Source organism: Phascolarctos cinereus, unplaced genomic scaffold, assembly GCF_003287225.1.
Source record: "Phascolarctos cinereus isolate Bilbo 61053 unplaced genomic scaffold, phaCin_HiC Scaffold_726;HRSCAF=1367, whole genome shotgun sequence".
In the NCBI taxonomy this organism is placed as follows: Eukaryota; Metazoa; Chordata; class Mammalia; order Diprotodontia; family Phascolarctidae; genus Phascolarctos; species Phascolarctos cinereus.
The window spans coordinates 417,788,727-417,804,654 of NW_027556098.1; the positions used below are offsets into that span (position 1 = coordinate 417,788,727).

General features: G+C 38.8%; 1 protein-coding gene and 1 pseudogene across 3 annotated transcripts in view; both read right to left on the reverse strand.

Annotated features, from left to right (window-relative positions):
* LOC110219756 (putative small intestine urate exporter) overlaps positions 1–2,774 on the reverse strand; it is a 48,088-nt gene extending 45,314 nt beyond the window's left edge. For 2 of the 3 annotated variants that reach the window (XM_078145953.1, XM_021003390.2), the window contains exon 1: positions 2,652–2,774. The gene's annotated coding sequence lies outside the window, so the exon portion shown is untranslated. The remainder of the gene's footprint in view (positions 1–2,651) is intronic. The other variant, XM_078145954.1, reaches the window with a different exon arrangement.
* Positions 2,775–4,445: 1,671 nt separating this feature from the next.
* On the reverse strand, positions 4,446–14,694 carry LOC110219882 (grpE protein homolog 1, mitochondrial pseudogene; annotated as a pseudogene).
* Between the last annotated feature and the right edge of the window lie 1,234 nt (positions 14,695–15,928).

Below are 15,928 nucleotides of genomic sequence, written 5' to 3' on the forward strand. Positions count from 1 at the left end.
AAAGGCTTCATGGGGAAGCTCAGATTTTACTTGAGACTTGAAGGAAGCCAGGAAAGCCTGTGCACTGAGGTAAGAAGGGATAGCATTACAGACATAGGGATGGCCAGGACAAATACCTGGAGTTGGAATATAGAGTGTTGTGCTCAAGGCACAGCAAGGGGCCCATATAACCACTAATACATGGCTTGGCTCTGCTAGCCCTGTGACCTTATAGGAGTCACTACTCTTCTCTAGTCCTCATCTTCCTTCTGGGTAAAATGAAAGGATTGAACCAGATTATCCTCTCACACTTCCAGGGTTAAAACCTTTGGCCCCAGGCAATCAAGAGACAAGTAGAATTCCCTGACATTGAACGTGACTGACAGCCAGCAGCTCTAAGAGCCTTGGGCAGTTTTGCATCCTAAGTACTTGTAGGAGGTTCCCTTCACCTTTGGATTTCTCTTTGTCATGGCTTGCTTAGATCAGGCTAGTTTTTGTTATTCATTTGTTTCAGTTCTGTTTGCCTCTTTATGACCCCATTTGGGGTTTTCTTGGCAAACATAATAGAGTGGTTTTCTATTTTCTTGTTCAGCTCATTTTGCAGATGAGGAAACTGAGGTAAACAGGGTGAAGTGACGTGTCCAGGGTCACACAGCAGGTAAGTGTCTGAGGTGAAGTTGAACCAAGGAAGGTGAGTGTTCCTGGCTTGGAGCCCAACACTATCTACTGCACCAACTAGATGCTCCAGGTAATGACAGAGAGTCTCATTTTTGGACTTTGGTTTATGACTGTCAGATCACATTTCTCTGCGGTATTCCTCTTATTTTTGATATCATGAGTCTCTTCATTACATAATGGCCAGATGGTGCTGGTTCTTCATTTCTTTCAAGGCTATTGTTCCTCTTCCAATCTCAGTTGTCCATTTTCTGATTCCCTTTCCAGCTAGTGCAGTAGAATTTTAAAATCACTACCTGTGTTATTGCTATTGTTAAAATAGCAAGATTTCCATATAAAACACTTTATTGGTTTCCCTTGTGGGGCCTGTAAGAGGTGCCCTGATCACCACCAGATTCTACCTTATACTAATGATTCTGGCAGCTTTTAATAAACAGGGATACCAATATTGTACTTTAAAACAGAGAATCGTGACCTTTAAAACAGAGTACAGAAAGTTCCTGAACAACAGTAGGGACTAGAACTTCCCAGGGCTGCTGTAGGATGGATTCCTTCATTAGGTATTACAAATTTGCACAATCATTTCCGGTACAAAAGCTATTCACTTTTCAGCTGCCAAAACAGATATAAAATAAGCTTTGAGAACCTCTGCTATCACTCTGTTGTCATTTCTTACCCCATTGTGCAGGTAGAGGCTTTTTATGTTCTGTGGGCCTCCTTTTTCTCCTAACATAGGTACCCACTCCCCTTTTGTTATCAGATCCCCTCACCAGCCTCAGCTCATCACCCCAATGGTCAGTTCCTGCTGGCCAGTATAAGTGAGATCAGGTGTAGACTCTCTTTTGGGTGTTGCTTCTTCTACCTTTTAAAAGATCCAGGAACTTGAAATTTAAGTTATTTGGAGGCAGCTGATGGCACAGTAGAGCAGGCACTAGGCGTGGACTCAGGAAGATCACAGATCAAATTTGGTCTCACACATTTACCAGCTGTGTGACTCTGGGCAAGTCACTTAGTCCTCTTTGCCTCACTTAACCAGAGTCATTTAACCTCAAGTTGCTTAACCTCAGTTTCCTCATCTGTAAAATGATCTGGAGAAGGAAATGGCAAACCACTCCAGTATCTCTGCCAAGAAAATCCCAAATTGGGTATTGGAGAGTCAGACACAACTGAAAACACATGAACAGCTACAAAATGAGAATAACAATAGCACCTAGTTTGAAGGGTTATTATGAGGAGCAAATGAGATAATATTTGTAAAGCACACTTAGGGCAGTGCCTGGTATTTTTAAATGCTTACTTCCCTCTCTCCCTCCCTCCCTCCCTCCCTACATTGCCCTTAGGCACACAATTAATACATATCTGAGGCAGGATTTGAACTCAGGTCCCTGGGTTCAGATGAGATTACATTTGTAATGTTCTTTGAGACCTTGAAGTGCTTTGTAAAAGCTAGTTTATCATCATCATCATCATCATCATCATCATTATCATTATCAATTTTATTAATTATGCAACCTCAAGCACATTCATTGTGCGCATACCACACTTTGGCTGTCTGGTATCCTACACCCCCACCAAACTATTTCTTCCAAATCTCTCTCGGCAATCAAAAAGACACTTTTTCAGGGGTCATTTAGGGTCTAAAGGATTCATCCCAGGAGACCCTGGCATTTTGAAAGTAGAACTTAATAGCCAAAAGTGACCTTCAAGTTTTATGATGTGTTCTGGAGATGTTTCTAAGCCAGAGATCACTGTGGTTTATAAACCCCTGACCTCCATGACAATAATGATTCACTCCCTGTCCTATTTTACCTCTTATCTACTTTGAGGGGGTAAAATATAAGGAATCTGTGTGACAGCTGCATAATATTCCTCTCACCTTTGAATAAAGTTCTTTATCAGAGAGGCTCAGTTAATTAGGTATTGCTTAGATAAAGAGGATGGGGCAGGTCCCCTTAGTCCAAAATGGACATTTTAATCAGAAGATATTAAGGACAAACCTGAGGAAGAACCAAATGCTCCTTCTTTCTCACCGAGATTTTCTCAGCATCATACAGGATTTAGGTGGAAAACAACTTTCACCATGTAACAACTTCAGTTTCATTAGAGATACTTTGGCTTTACCTCTTCCAGATTAAAGTTTATTTTACTTTGCAGTTTAATTTTTAACTGCCTTTTATTTTCTCAAGAGGCAGCTTGATGGTTAACTGGATAGAGAAGATGATTGGAGTTAGGACGAGTGCTGTCAAAGGCCTGCCTCTTTTTTTTACAGAGATGAATAGCGAAAGCATTTATGAAGTGCTTTAAGTGCCTACAATAGGCCAGGCAATGTGCTAAACAGTGGGGCTACAAATACAAGTAAGGTGTGTGTGTGTGTGTGTGTGTGTGTGTGTGTAAAATCCTTCTTCCGGATTAAGATGAGAGGGAGGTTCATGGGTCGTCTGTATCCATACAACTTCCCTCTCTTTCAATATATTTTTCATCTCAGGCAGCGTATTATGTGAGATAGTAAGTTTCCTCTTCCTCTTCCTTTCTTCCCCATGACATTCTTTTCCCTTTTTCTGTGTTCTAAGACCATCAAAAGAGAATAAAATCATGCAGACCTTCTGTCTCATTTAAATCCTTCAATAACCATCGAGTATATTGGAACCCTGGAAGAATATTTGTTTTGTCTCTTTAATAGGATATAAACACTTCATCATTGTGTGTTCCCTTCCAAAGTTCAGATTTATTTACCTTTGCGGTTATCTCTGGTTTTTTTTTTGGTGCAAATTAGGGCTTTAATCCTTTTAAATAATAAATTTAAACTATGTTTTAAAAATCTCACCCAGTACTTGGTTCCTAAACTCTGGGAAAGTAGAACTTACCAAAGAATGTAAAATTAAATCCATTTGTTGAGATTATTTCAGACACTGATTTCAATGTACTTCTACTTTTAAATATAACACTCAAAAGGCTGCAAACATTTCCCCAGATTTTCAGGGCCAAATCAAATTACTTAACTGGCAAAATGATAACTGTAAACATGAAAAGGACTACTAACAATGGTTTATTTACCTAAAGGTCTGAAACAAAACCCAAATATTGGAGAAATTATTAGTGATAGTTGGATAATATGTCATACTTAGATGTCATTTAAATAGCTTCTTTTTTGAAGTTCACATAATGGTTCAGAATAAACAGCACTGTATACATATCAGTGTACCCCAAGGAAAAGCTAGAAGCCACCAAAATTTTTGCCAGCAAGACAGCAACATAAACAAGGAACTGAAGTACAGTTCTCTCAAAGATTATTATAAAATTTGTTGCGGAGAGAAAATCTGTTGGTTTGATCTAATCATTTTATCAATTTCAAAGAGCTTTTCTCATAACCTTTTCATAGTACAAAAGAAAAAAACCTCCAGAATGATAAAATAGAAAACAAAAACAACCCCATAAATCTGTCTGGCCAGTCACACTGTAGAATTCCTGGAGACATATTATTCACTGAACATACCTTTCAAATAGCCAGGGTTATTAACAGTAAAAACATCATTGAACATACTGTACAGTTACAAGATTGCCTCAGAGGCTCTGTTCTTTAGATATGCAATACTTAAATCAATTGTGCAAACTTTCCAAATTATCCAATTCATTAAACAATGCAATTTCAAGACTGGGTGAATTTTCTGTTGAGCCACTGGTTACTTCCATGAAGAGTGAGAAAATGTTAGAAGTGTTTGAAGGAGAAAATATCCATCTAATAAGCTGTATACATTTGAGTGTGGGGAAGAAAGAGTTAGAAAGTTAGACTGCTACAGTTCTTTAAGAACACCTACCAAAGCAGGTCTCAAGGTTCACCCATGTGGCTTATACCCAACTTTGGTTACTAGTGCAATGGTGCCAGCCTCCTTCCCCTCTACTGGAGTATGGAGCAAGGCTTCATGTTCATAGGGATCAAATTTGGTACCAACAGGATCTAGTTCGAGCAAACCATGCCTTTTGAACACTTTTTGAATGTGGACTTCAGTCATGACAAGACCCTTATACAGGTTCTTCAAATGAGGGTTTTCTTCCTTTATTTCCTCTTTTGGGACACTTGCTGTTGCCTTTTCCAAAATTTCAGCAACTTCTAACTAAATCTTTACAGAAACCTTGAACGCCATAGAATTTGCCTCTTCTACTAATTTCTGACTTCCTCTTGCAAGTTCTCCAAATCTGCTAAGGCTCGCTTGTACTTCTCCCAGGTTTCTTGCAGCTATTCTTCTAATCTGACCTTGTCTTCAGTTAGTGTCTTTTCTGTAGAGGTACTGTCTGTCTTCTGTTCATTTTGATTCAAGTCGTCTTCTAAGTTTGGCCATTATTTTTCTGTTTTGCTGCTGTACAGAGGAGTCTAGAAGAGGTCCGGAGCAAGAGGGTGATCTCCGAGAAAGTCCATCGCATCAAACCGAGTACTGAGCGCCATGGCCACCCCCTCACCCTGACTTTGTGGTTATCTCAATGTCTGTTTACATTAATAATTTTAAATTATCTAAATTTTAATCTTTAGATTTTTTTTTCATCTTTTTTATTTGTCAGTAATGCTTGAAAGCCAAGCACATTATTAAAGGCCCATTTTTCCTCCATAGGAAAATTACACTGTTTCACAGAATATGTTATTGGTTGCAAGCTTTTATCCATTGCATTTGGAATTTCATATTCCAAGATATCTCTGAAAGCTGCCATGTCTTATATCATATTAACTATGGTTCCTTGGTACCTGAACTCTTTCTTTCTGGCTATTTGAAATATTTTTTCTTTGACCCATTAGTTTGGAATTTTGACTATGATATTACTGGTAGTTTTCATTTATTTTTCCCTCAGGAGGCAGCCAATGGATTATTTCAATTGGCCCTTTGCCCTCTGGTTTTAATTGATCTGAACAGGTTTCATTTATCAATTCTGGAAACAGGTTTAAACAGAATTTTTTGCTATGATTTTCAGGTAGTCTGATGATCCTGAGTCTTGTTTTCCAGGTCAGTTTTGTTTGGTGGACTTTTAAAAATTATATGCTGTTCTAAGATTGGACCAGTTTCCCCTTAAGGTAGTCTATGCATGGAAACCATTGTTTTAATAGTAGGGCTAATGGTCTTAAGACCGCTCTGACAGTGTCCCCGTAATGGAGGCTGTAAGCTTATAGAACTCATTCATGGCAAAATAAAGTAACATTTTTGGAGGTTGATACAGTTATGCCCTCCAAATTATATTTTGTTTGCCACCAGCTTGTTTTTTCTCCTTGATATGTAAACCCCCAAAAGAATATTTTGCCCTGTCCTCTGATATGCAATTTGGCCAACTCTGGGGAAGCCATCCAAAGCCAAAGTGTAAGAACCTCACTCTCAGTAGAGTACTTCGGGGAACAAAATCCCCTTTAGCAGGTGCACACCTTCCTGCTGGAATATTCCCCTTCTGCTGAATGGACTGGTGTCTCTGTGTGTCCCAACTCAGTGATGCCTTTAAGGGACATACTGTATGTTAGGATGTGTACCTGAGTTGTATATCTGGTCCCCTTTTCCTCTCTCTCCCCTTTTCTGTCTTCCCCATTGCTTGCAATAAAATTTTGCATTGAATTGAGTCCCATTGTATTACATGTTATTCTGATCACTGAACTCATTAAGGGGCTGTTTGTCCCTACATCTCTAGCTGGACCACTGGTCTTTCCTTAGACATAAACTGGGTACCTGTACACACCTACAGCCACACTGACAGGAGGCATATGGCAGTTGTAGAAAGCCAGCGTAAATAGGGGAACCCTACATCCTCCAGGGAGGGACTCCCTTCTGTCTGAGAACTGGTTCAAAACAACTGGGACAGCCAGCAGGGTGCTGGAATAATATGGACAATGCAAGCAGTCCATTTGGACAAACAATCCTCAGTAACCTAAAGTCATTAAGGAAAATTTCATGGGAAGCCTTAAGAGAAACTTGAAAAGTTATGGCAATCACCTGTGAAGACTTATGTTGTTTGAAAGGCATAGTACTTGCCTGGTTTTTGGCCTGCTTTCCAGCTTACAAGTCCTGGTGTTCTAGGGTAGACCCTAGTGTGCAGACTTGGGTGACAATTAAGAGTCACCTTCAAGGGCAAACATTCCCGAGTTCTGTGTGCTTCAGGACTTGTAGAACTTACACATAACTTAGAATGAACTTTAACAGTCATCTCTGAGGGCAAAAATTCCAGAGGACTCCTGTGTGTTTAAGGACCATAGTTTCCCCATGTCTTTCAAAGATAGAGGGGTCCAATGGTTCAGACCTCATGGAGTATGGATGCCTTCTTCATAGAGGGACTTTAGGAATGTTTGGAGCAGTTCCTAGGAGTGGCTTCCCTTGACAAGGTAATGTACTTGTGACCTCAGCCAAGCCAGCTATAGGGGGACTGAGATAAGCTCCCTAACTTCAGTTTCACTTTTCACTGTGATGGCTACAAGGCAGAAAATGGGCTTGACATTTGCAAGGATGCAGGGGGTGGAGTTTCAGTTCTGACAAGTTCATCTATAGTAAAAATTTAAGATCTTCATGTTAAGCAGGACTAGAAAGAGCAAAAAATTAGTAGCCTGAAACTAGAAGTATATATTTTTTGTGTAATATCCACTATGTTAGCAATGTCAGTGTTTTGTGTGGGTAAGTCCAGCTGAGGTTTTCCTGTGTCCTGATCAGCCAAAAGGAAAAGGATGTAAATGATGAAAACTTTCCCACAGAATTTCTGAAACCTGCCAAAAAGAGAGCATCTCTCTCTCTCTCTTCTTTTATAACTCTGGCCAAGTTAGGATGGCAGACAAGACAGATAAGAAAAAAGGTAATCTTTTTCCCCCAGTCTGCACAAATTATGGCAGGCATTATAAACTTGAGACTCAATTTGTGACTGAAACGTAATTTCTCTACTTTGAATTTCTAAAATTTGGTTTGAAAGCAATATCTTAATAAGTTTTGGGGAATTACTTTAGAATTTGTTTTAAGGAAAAATAAAAACAAAACTTTGTGAAAGTTACACAAAAATAGTATTTAGGTGTTCTCTTTCTTTCCCTGGAGAGTGACAACTATTGCTTCAATGAAAGAGAGGAAGTGTTGCAGTTTGGGGTGCTGGGAACCCCAAAATGTAAGGGAACAGGAGTCTGCCTCAAAAGAATTTGACCACTCAAGCGTTGTCTCGGATAAAGTATTGAGGTTTATTTGTGAGGCCAATAGAAGCAGGCTAGATTCTAAGTGAATCTGAGCAATTTAGTGGTGGTAAGATTGGTACTTACATACGAAAAAAAGACTCAGATTTGGATGGAATAAAGGAATGCTAAAGAGCCTGGGAGTGCAGGTGCAACAGTGAAAAAATCTAGATAGGATTTAGCGAGTTTATTAAGTAATCCAGGTGGGCTTTGGTGAACCAGATGCCTTGGGCAGAGGCACCAGTGATCTGGGCTACTGAAATGTATGGGAGAATTCAGGGTCCAGGTCCAATTGATAGGGTATATAGACCCTGGAAACACCACTTCCCCGTTCTGGGCCAAACTTCCTTGAACTTTCCTACATGGTATTTGCCAGAGACTTGACCATGTGGGAAAGTTTGAGGAAGTTGGGAGAGGGGAAGGTTTTCAGGGCCTATACTCCATCACCATCATCCCATCCAAAGGTTATTTCACTGACTAAAAAAAAAAAAGAACTGAAGTGAGTTTTAAAGTATTCTCAATGAGATCTAAAAGTTTTTTTAAATAGATGGGTTTTCAGTCTGCAGTTTAAATTTATCTGCTGCTTAAGAACCACCTATTATTAACTTCTCTTGACCATGAAGAGAGAGAGGCTTGTTTAAATGAGGGAGCACCTTGAAAGTAAGTTAAATTAATTTGAGAAAATGTCTTACCTTGCCACAGTATTTTCTTCTGGCAATGATATAATAGAATTCAATTGTTTAGGTAAACTGAAAGCAAAGTCATCTAAAGAATTTGGAATACAATATGCATTTGCAAACTTTTAACAACTCAAAAGATAACACTATTGCAATTAACTGTTATTGTACAATAAAAACGAGCTAAATTGTGAAGGAGAAATTCAGTGGAGTGAAGATTAATTTTCTAGATAGTATGGGATATGATTGGGAAATAAATACTAGAGAAATCAAGAAAGTAAAGGCAGTGAAATGTTTGATTGGAACATGCAAACAAGAAAGGGCAAATTTTGAAAGGATTGAATCTAAGTCCACTGAGACAGACATAAAAAGAAATGAAGAGGTAAGTTTAAGCAAGTAGAGATGAGAGAGGAATGGGTGGAAAGTTAAAGTTGCCATCTGTTTGCACTGAAAGAGTGAATGGAATAACAAGTGGTAGTGGAAATTGAATGAATCGTGCTGACTCCATCTTGTGATTCAATTCTGGAGCTAGCTCAGTTCCATTTCTATTCAATTATGGGTCTAGTCCAATTTCTGTTTTATGAGAAAACTTTATTCAATTGTAGGAATTGGGAGAAAGTTTTGTTGCATTGCTCAAACCTATCCCTCTGTGACTAGGAAGGTGGACCATCCGTATCTGCTGCTTAGATATCCTTAACAAAAGACCTAGATTGTGCTGACCAGAAACCCAATCAGATCCAAAGATTGATGCATGGAGTTTTATCACAATCATACATCTCAAGTATATCAATACATATCTTATCTGAAAACTGGCCCCATACTGATCAATCAGTTATCTTTCCTATGTACTTTGATTATTTGACACTTGGAGAGGAGGGAGGAGGACAACACTTTTTCTGATTTCAGGGAATTGCTTGTATTTGCTCTTGCTCTCCTAAGTCCTAATCTTTCCTCCAATTAGAAATCAGATTACCCAATTTTGTATCCTGGTTAATTGTTTTCTCTCAATTAGCCAGTGCTATTTAATTGATTGCTTTTAATGCATAAAAAAATTTATTTTCCCCTGTATCTGGGGGCCTGGTTCCAATTTGTTAGGCAATTGGCATGTATTTTGTAACAAATCAGTATGCTTGGAAGCTAGAACCTTTGTTTCCTCAGTCATTTCATCTTTCACCTACCACATAAGTAGGATATGAGAAACTTTATTTGGTTATTCTTTACAATATGGAAAATATTGAAATATATTTTCAGCATGGAATTTTTTTGAAGATAGCATGCAATAAATCATATCAAAATAAGTTAAATTTTCCAATGATACAATTGCATCATTCTCTTAATGTTTCTTAAATTCTAAAATTCACAGTAGAAGAAAATTTTGAAACAGAATAACAACATATATAACATTATGGATTTAAAACATGAAGCAAAACATAGTGCCAGTGAAATGATATCACTTCAGTTGAATGAACCTCCAAATGATCTTACAAAGAACATCACTCCCATTTGAGAACTTTTGGCATTCTATACTTACTGTATTCAAGACAAGTATAGAATATTTTTGATCAAATTATATTTTCATCAAAACTTATTTTTGCAGTTTCTAAATACATTGCCTTAATGTCAAATAGCATTTTTTACTTTAATACCTGATTTACTTATAAAGGGTCAAAGATCAAAATTATCCTAACAAGAGAACATATCTCATTGGGGGAGTATGATGCTGTGAATTTTCTCCTGCTTTTTCAACTTCTTTATTTTGTTTTGTTTTAATATTTCTTGGTGTCACACAGAGTCATTGTTTTCATACAATTCAGTTCCTAGATAAAGTTTATTGCATTCTATTCAAAGCTATTAATTCTCTTTCCCATTCTTTTCTCCATGATTCTCATTTTATTAACATTACATTTTGCAGTACTTCTTCATTAATTCTAGACACTCTCACAATTCTTGGGGTCGTCACTCTTTTCTTCCAGGATCTATCTGGACATGTGATGAAGTTACAATTTTCTTCTGGATTTACCTTTCAGGCCTCCCTCAGTTCATTATAGTTCTTCATTGTGATTGGCATTGTCTGTTCATTCATAACTCTAGCCTCAGTTTCTGGATTGGGACTTTTTGCTTGGGTTAAACTCTGCTCTCTCCACTACTCTTGGATACTGTGGGCAGGTCTTTCTTGGTCTGGGATGTGGTGGCCAACTAAGCCTGCCTTCTGTAGGAATTCCTAGCTTTTTCAGGAATCCTTAGCCTTTTGATGTTTTGACTTAGGTTTTATCCTTACTTCCTTCTCTGTTTCCTTTTCCTTGCACAATTGCAAGTATACTGTTGATTCCATCATTTGAAGTTACCCTAGTAATATTAGCTAACATTTATATGAAATGTTAAGGTGAGAAAAGCACTTTACAAACTTGATCTTGTTTTACTGTCATGATAATCCTGGGAGGTGGGTGTTATTATTATCCCCATTATACAGATGAAGAAATTGAGTCTGTGAAAGGCTAAATGGTTTGCCCAGGGTCCCTGAGGTAGAAAGTTTCTGAGGTAGAATTTCAATTTAGGTTTTCCTTACTCCCATTCTACACTATCCACTGTGTCACCTGATACAGTGACAGCCCCTAACCCTGATATTGTCAATTACACTGGTATTAGACATCCTATGATACCCCAGCCCTCTACCAATATCCCTAACTTCATCCTTTTCTCACATGCCCTTCTGACCAAGACAAAGCCCTCTACATGCACAAGAGATCCTATTCATCCCATCTCCAGCAGACTACCACCCCTCTTTCATCCCCTCCTTCTCACTTTTTTTTTATCTCTCCCTAAGGAAGTGGTGGCTTCCTTATCACATACAAACATTCTCATGTCTCCTTCATCCTCCAAAAACCCTCGCTCGATTCATCCGTCCCCTGTAGGTATCATCCCGTGTTGCTCCTGGCATAAAACACTTACCAAATGTTTGGCAGTCTAGTGTCTTACTCCATTCATCATCAACAGCTGAGAATACTCATTGAAAAGTGCATGACAGCTGTCTTGCTCTGCTGCTTCAATACTTATGCAGAGGTGTGAATTAAATGTGAACACATATAAATATATCTATGAAATCAATCAATGTAGGCTTCATACAAGTGCAAAAAGTCCTTGATTAAGATACCACACAGGAAGTCGTGTTTTGATTGGCTGGATAGACCCACCCATGCCCTCTGGGTTTGGTATAAAACAGCAAACAAGTTTGGCACCCAGAGAATAAGGGGTATGGCAGTACCGAAGAAGGAGTGGAGATCTCATGAGCTGAGCTCCACAGAGATGGAGGGAATAGAAGAAAAAAAGAAAGAAAAATTAGGGCTGGGCTATGGTGGGCAGGGGGAGGCTGAGGAGGGCCATTGGCCTGAAGAGCATTTAGGAGCAGAAGACTCAAGTTACTGCCACCAATTGTATCTACCTCCTCAAGGACTGAGGGACATCAGAAGAAAAGCTTTGCTTTTTTTCAACTCTCCCCACCTGGCATTTGTCTATTAAAAGACACTGTAGCATTCTTTGCTCACCTTTACCCCCCTAAACATGTTCTATAACCTGAATTTCCCTTAGTCACCAAGAGAGAAGGGATTAGACAAACACTTATCAAACACTTTGAATGTGCCAGGCACAGGGCTTTACAATTTACAAATACCATTTCACAACTGATCTTCACAACAACACTTGGAAGTAGGTGCTATTATGATTCCCATTTTGCAGCTGAGGAAACTGAGGCAGACAGAAATTAAGTGACTTATTTAAACTTGATGTTATTCAGTCATTTTCCTTGTGTCTGACTTTTCATGACCCCAATTTGGGGTTTTCTTGCAAAGATATTGGAAGCTAGAGACAAGGATGAGGAGAAAGATAAGTACAAGAGAGGGGTAGGTGAGAAGAACGAAGCAGAGGAAGAAGAGAGTGAGGCTAGCAAATATGATGGTGTACAGGAAACTTGGACTTGGAGGAGCACCCAGTAGACACCAGCCAAGACTCTTCAGCTACTAAAAAGGAAGATTTGCACTTGGCCTCATTTAAGCATTGGGAAAAAACAAAAACAACAAAAAAAAGGTTTGTCTTGGGAAGAAGCCCAGATGATAACCAATGACCCTTTAAAAACCTTACAAGACTAAATATTGCTCCAGAGTTTAACAAACGACTAAACCCACACAACTCATCAACATTTCTATATATTACCAGCAAAGTCCAGCAGCAAGAGCTGGGAGAAAAAATTCCATTTAAAATGACTATTGACAATATAAAATATTTGGGAGTCTACCTGCCAACACAAAGTTGGGAACTATATGAACACACTTATGAAATACTTTTCACACAAATAAAGTCACATGTAAACAACTGGGAAAATATTGATTGCTTATGGATAAACAGAGCCAATATAATAAAAGAGACAATTATATTTTCAAAAAAAAAGGAGCAAGTTAAGGCAGAAGATACAATAAGCTTTGTTTTGTTTTTTAGGATTACATAATTTATAGGTAGTCAGTACTATCACCTCTTTAGTTTGGATTTAAGTAATTCACTTCTTTTATAGAGCAGGGCAGAGTTCATAGAGGCAAGCACCTTCCTGTTAAGGCATTACATGATATTTGGCAAAACTCTTTTTAAAAAAATGTACAATCAGATGCTTGAAGATGCTGGAGAACTCTGAGGATGTTTGCTTCCAACATAGTTGGACTCCTTGCAACCCTCATTGTTCTTGTTTTTAATCCTAAATCATACACCAAAAAACAAAATAAAGTCATACCAAACTTACCTCTCTTTTTGAGACAATTATCATATTATACTCTTTGACAAAAAAAAAAACAAAGACAACATCTCTCTCCCCCCCCAAAAAAAAACCTAATCCAGGATACTCCATTTAGAAGCATTTGCAGTGGACATTGGGGGGCTTGGATTTATTATTATGCTTTGTGATCGAAATCTGCTGGAAAGTGTTCTGGGAGGCCAGGTTGGAGCCTGTTTTCTAGATTTCTGCTCAGGACAGGGGTGTGTGTGAAAGCATTAACCTTGCTTAATTAATTATTAATTAATAAATTAAAGCTTGGGGACTAGGGCTTTAATCTCTATTTGTCAGCAGTGGGTACTTGGGGGTATCATCAGTCATTATTGGCATACATATCCTTTTGGCTGCCAACATCTCACTAAATGATAGAGTTGAAGGCAGCTTCATAGATACCACAAGACTCTATCCTTAAGAATAAGTCAATCACTAGCATTTATTAAGTTCTAGGCAGTGTTAATTGCATTTGGGAAGCTCTCATTACCAATAGTAATAACCTGACCATCAGAGAGCTCAAAGTTCTTTTCTAAACAAGAGCTAGATGGGCTTTTTTGTGCAAAGTCTATGGCCATACAACACAACTTTTCTTGATGTTGTGTACTATTTCCTTCTCAGCTATGTTAGTGAAGCTGTCACATCTCTCAAGGTCTTCATAAGTGTGTCCTTTGGGTCATGGCTAGCCAGATCCAGATGAAGAATGGTGTGGGGGAAGGGCATAACTTTCATAGACAGGCCCAATGTGGGTCACACCATCACTGTATCATATCGATTCAATTCCATAAACAATTGTTAAGTGTCTACTGCTTGCCAGGCACTTTACTAAACGCTGGTGATACAAATAAGAAAGAAAAACGGTCCCTGTCCCCCCAAGGAGGAAGACCACATACCAAAAGAAGCTGGAAATTGGGGAGGGAGGAGACATCAGGGGGGACCTAGCATGGGGGCTTCTTATTCCGTGGAGTTGAAACCAGGCAGAGCTGCAGATGAAGAGTGGACATCACAATGCCAGTGTTATAACTAGAGGTAGCAGCAGCACAGTCTGGATAATATAAATGATATGGAAGCTCTTGAATATCTATGGAATATTTCTTCTGTTGTCTTTGGACATCTTGAATTGCTTTCTGTGAATAGTCCAGGGTGCTCTTCAAGGGTTACATGGAGCACACTGTAGAAAAGCATGGTGCTGGATCTTCTCCAAGTCGTCCCCGGTGGTGACTATATCATGTACAGTGGGATACCGTTTTTGCTCTGGGCCTTCTCCCTTTCTGGTTCATACCCACCTCCATACCCTGCTGCCTCAGGCTTTCAATGATGGCAGGGTCAAAAGCCCCAGAGGCATTATCTCCAGCAAAGCCAACTTTCAGCTTTGTACATTCTGAAGCCATTGTCAAAGAAGACAGCTGTATTCATGTTGAACTTTGAAATGGCAAGTTAAAAACCTTAAGATAGAAAGGAGCTGGGGTGGTCAGTGGGCAACCTTGTGCCCACTGGTTGGAGGAGCTCACAGTTCTGGCCTTTCTAAATAGAGACAGAGCTGCCATTACATTCTTCTCCAGCCCCACTGCAATTCTTAAAAAGAGATCATTTCTTTCAGAAGCTAGGTAGTGTGTCTTGTTTGTTGCCCTTATTTTTTCACTTTGGCAGAGTTTGGCTCTACCCAGATCTTTTATCAAAAGCCAAAGTTGACTCTTGATCCCCACTTAGTCCTCCCTGGGTGTGTTGGTTTTATACTGAAAATACCTACCTTATCTCATTCCTTAACTCGTGGTTTCTGTCCCAGCTATGTTCTTACCCATCTTGTAGACCCAACACTTTGATACTATTGCTTCCCTCTTCAGCTAAGTTTTTTAAGATGCTTCTTATATTTATGGGTTATGAATCCTTATGAGTCTGATGTCTCATTGTCTGAGTCACTTTATGAGTCTGATTGTCAATGACAGGTCACTTCTGCCCTCAAGAGGTCTTGTGAGTTCGAAGTGACCTAGTGCACCCAGATTAAACTTTTAGACCTTTGAATTAGGTAAGATCAATTTATCCCATTCTTTCTAGAATATATGTCTGCTATGAGTTTCTATAAATTAGGAGAAACAAGCAAAAGTTAAGGAGGATTCAAAGAAAAGCCACAAAAACAAAGAATGAAGAATTGGAAAACAATACCTTTGATTTGCTTTTTCTTTTCTATTTTTTTTTTGGTGAGGCAATTGGGGTAAAGTGACTTGCCCAGGGTCACACAGCTAGTAAGTTTCAAGTGTCTAAGGCTGGATTTGAACTCAGGTCCTCCTGACTCCAGGGACAGTCCTCTATCTACTGTACAACCTAGCTGCCCCTTTTTGTTTTGTTTTGTTCTGTTTTTAATAATACTTTTGAGAAAAAGATGGAGAAGACTAGTGGAGAGATGTTAATATTGGCAATGATTTTCACGTATATGGTGGATTATTCAGAAGATTACAAGTGGACTGGTGTGTATGTGTGTGTGTGTGTGTGTGTGTGTGTGTGAGCATGTGTTTGTGTGTCTACTGATAATCAAACAGATTTTAGTTTTCTTGTTATATTGAAATTAGAAATGAGAATCTGAATCCTATGGAATAGCACCTCAGTGTGATGTGAATAATATGGAGG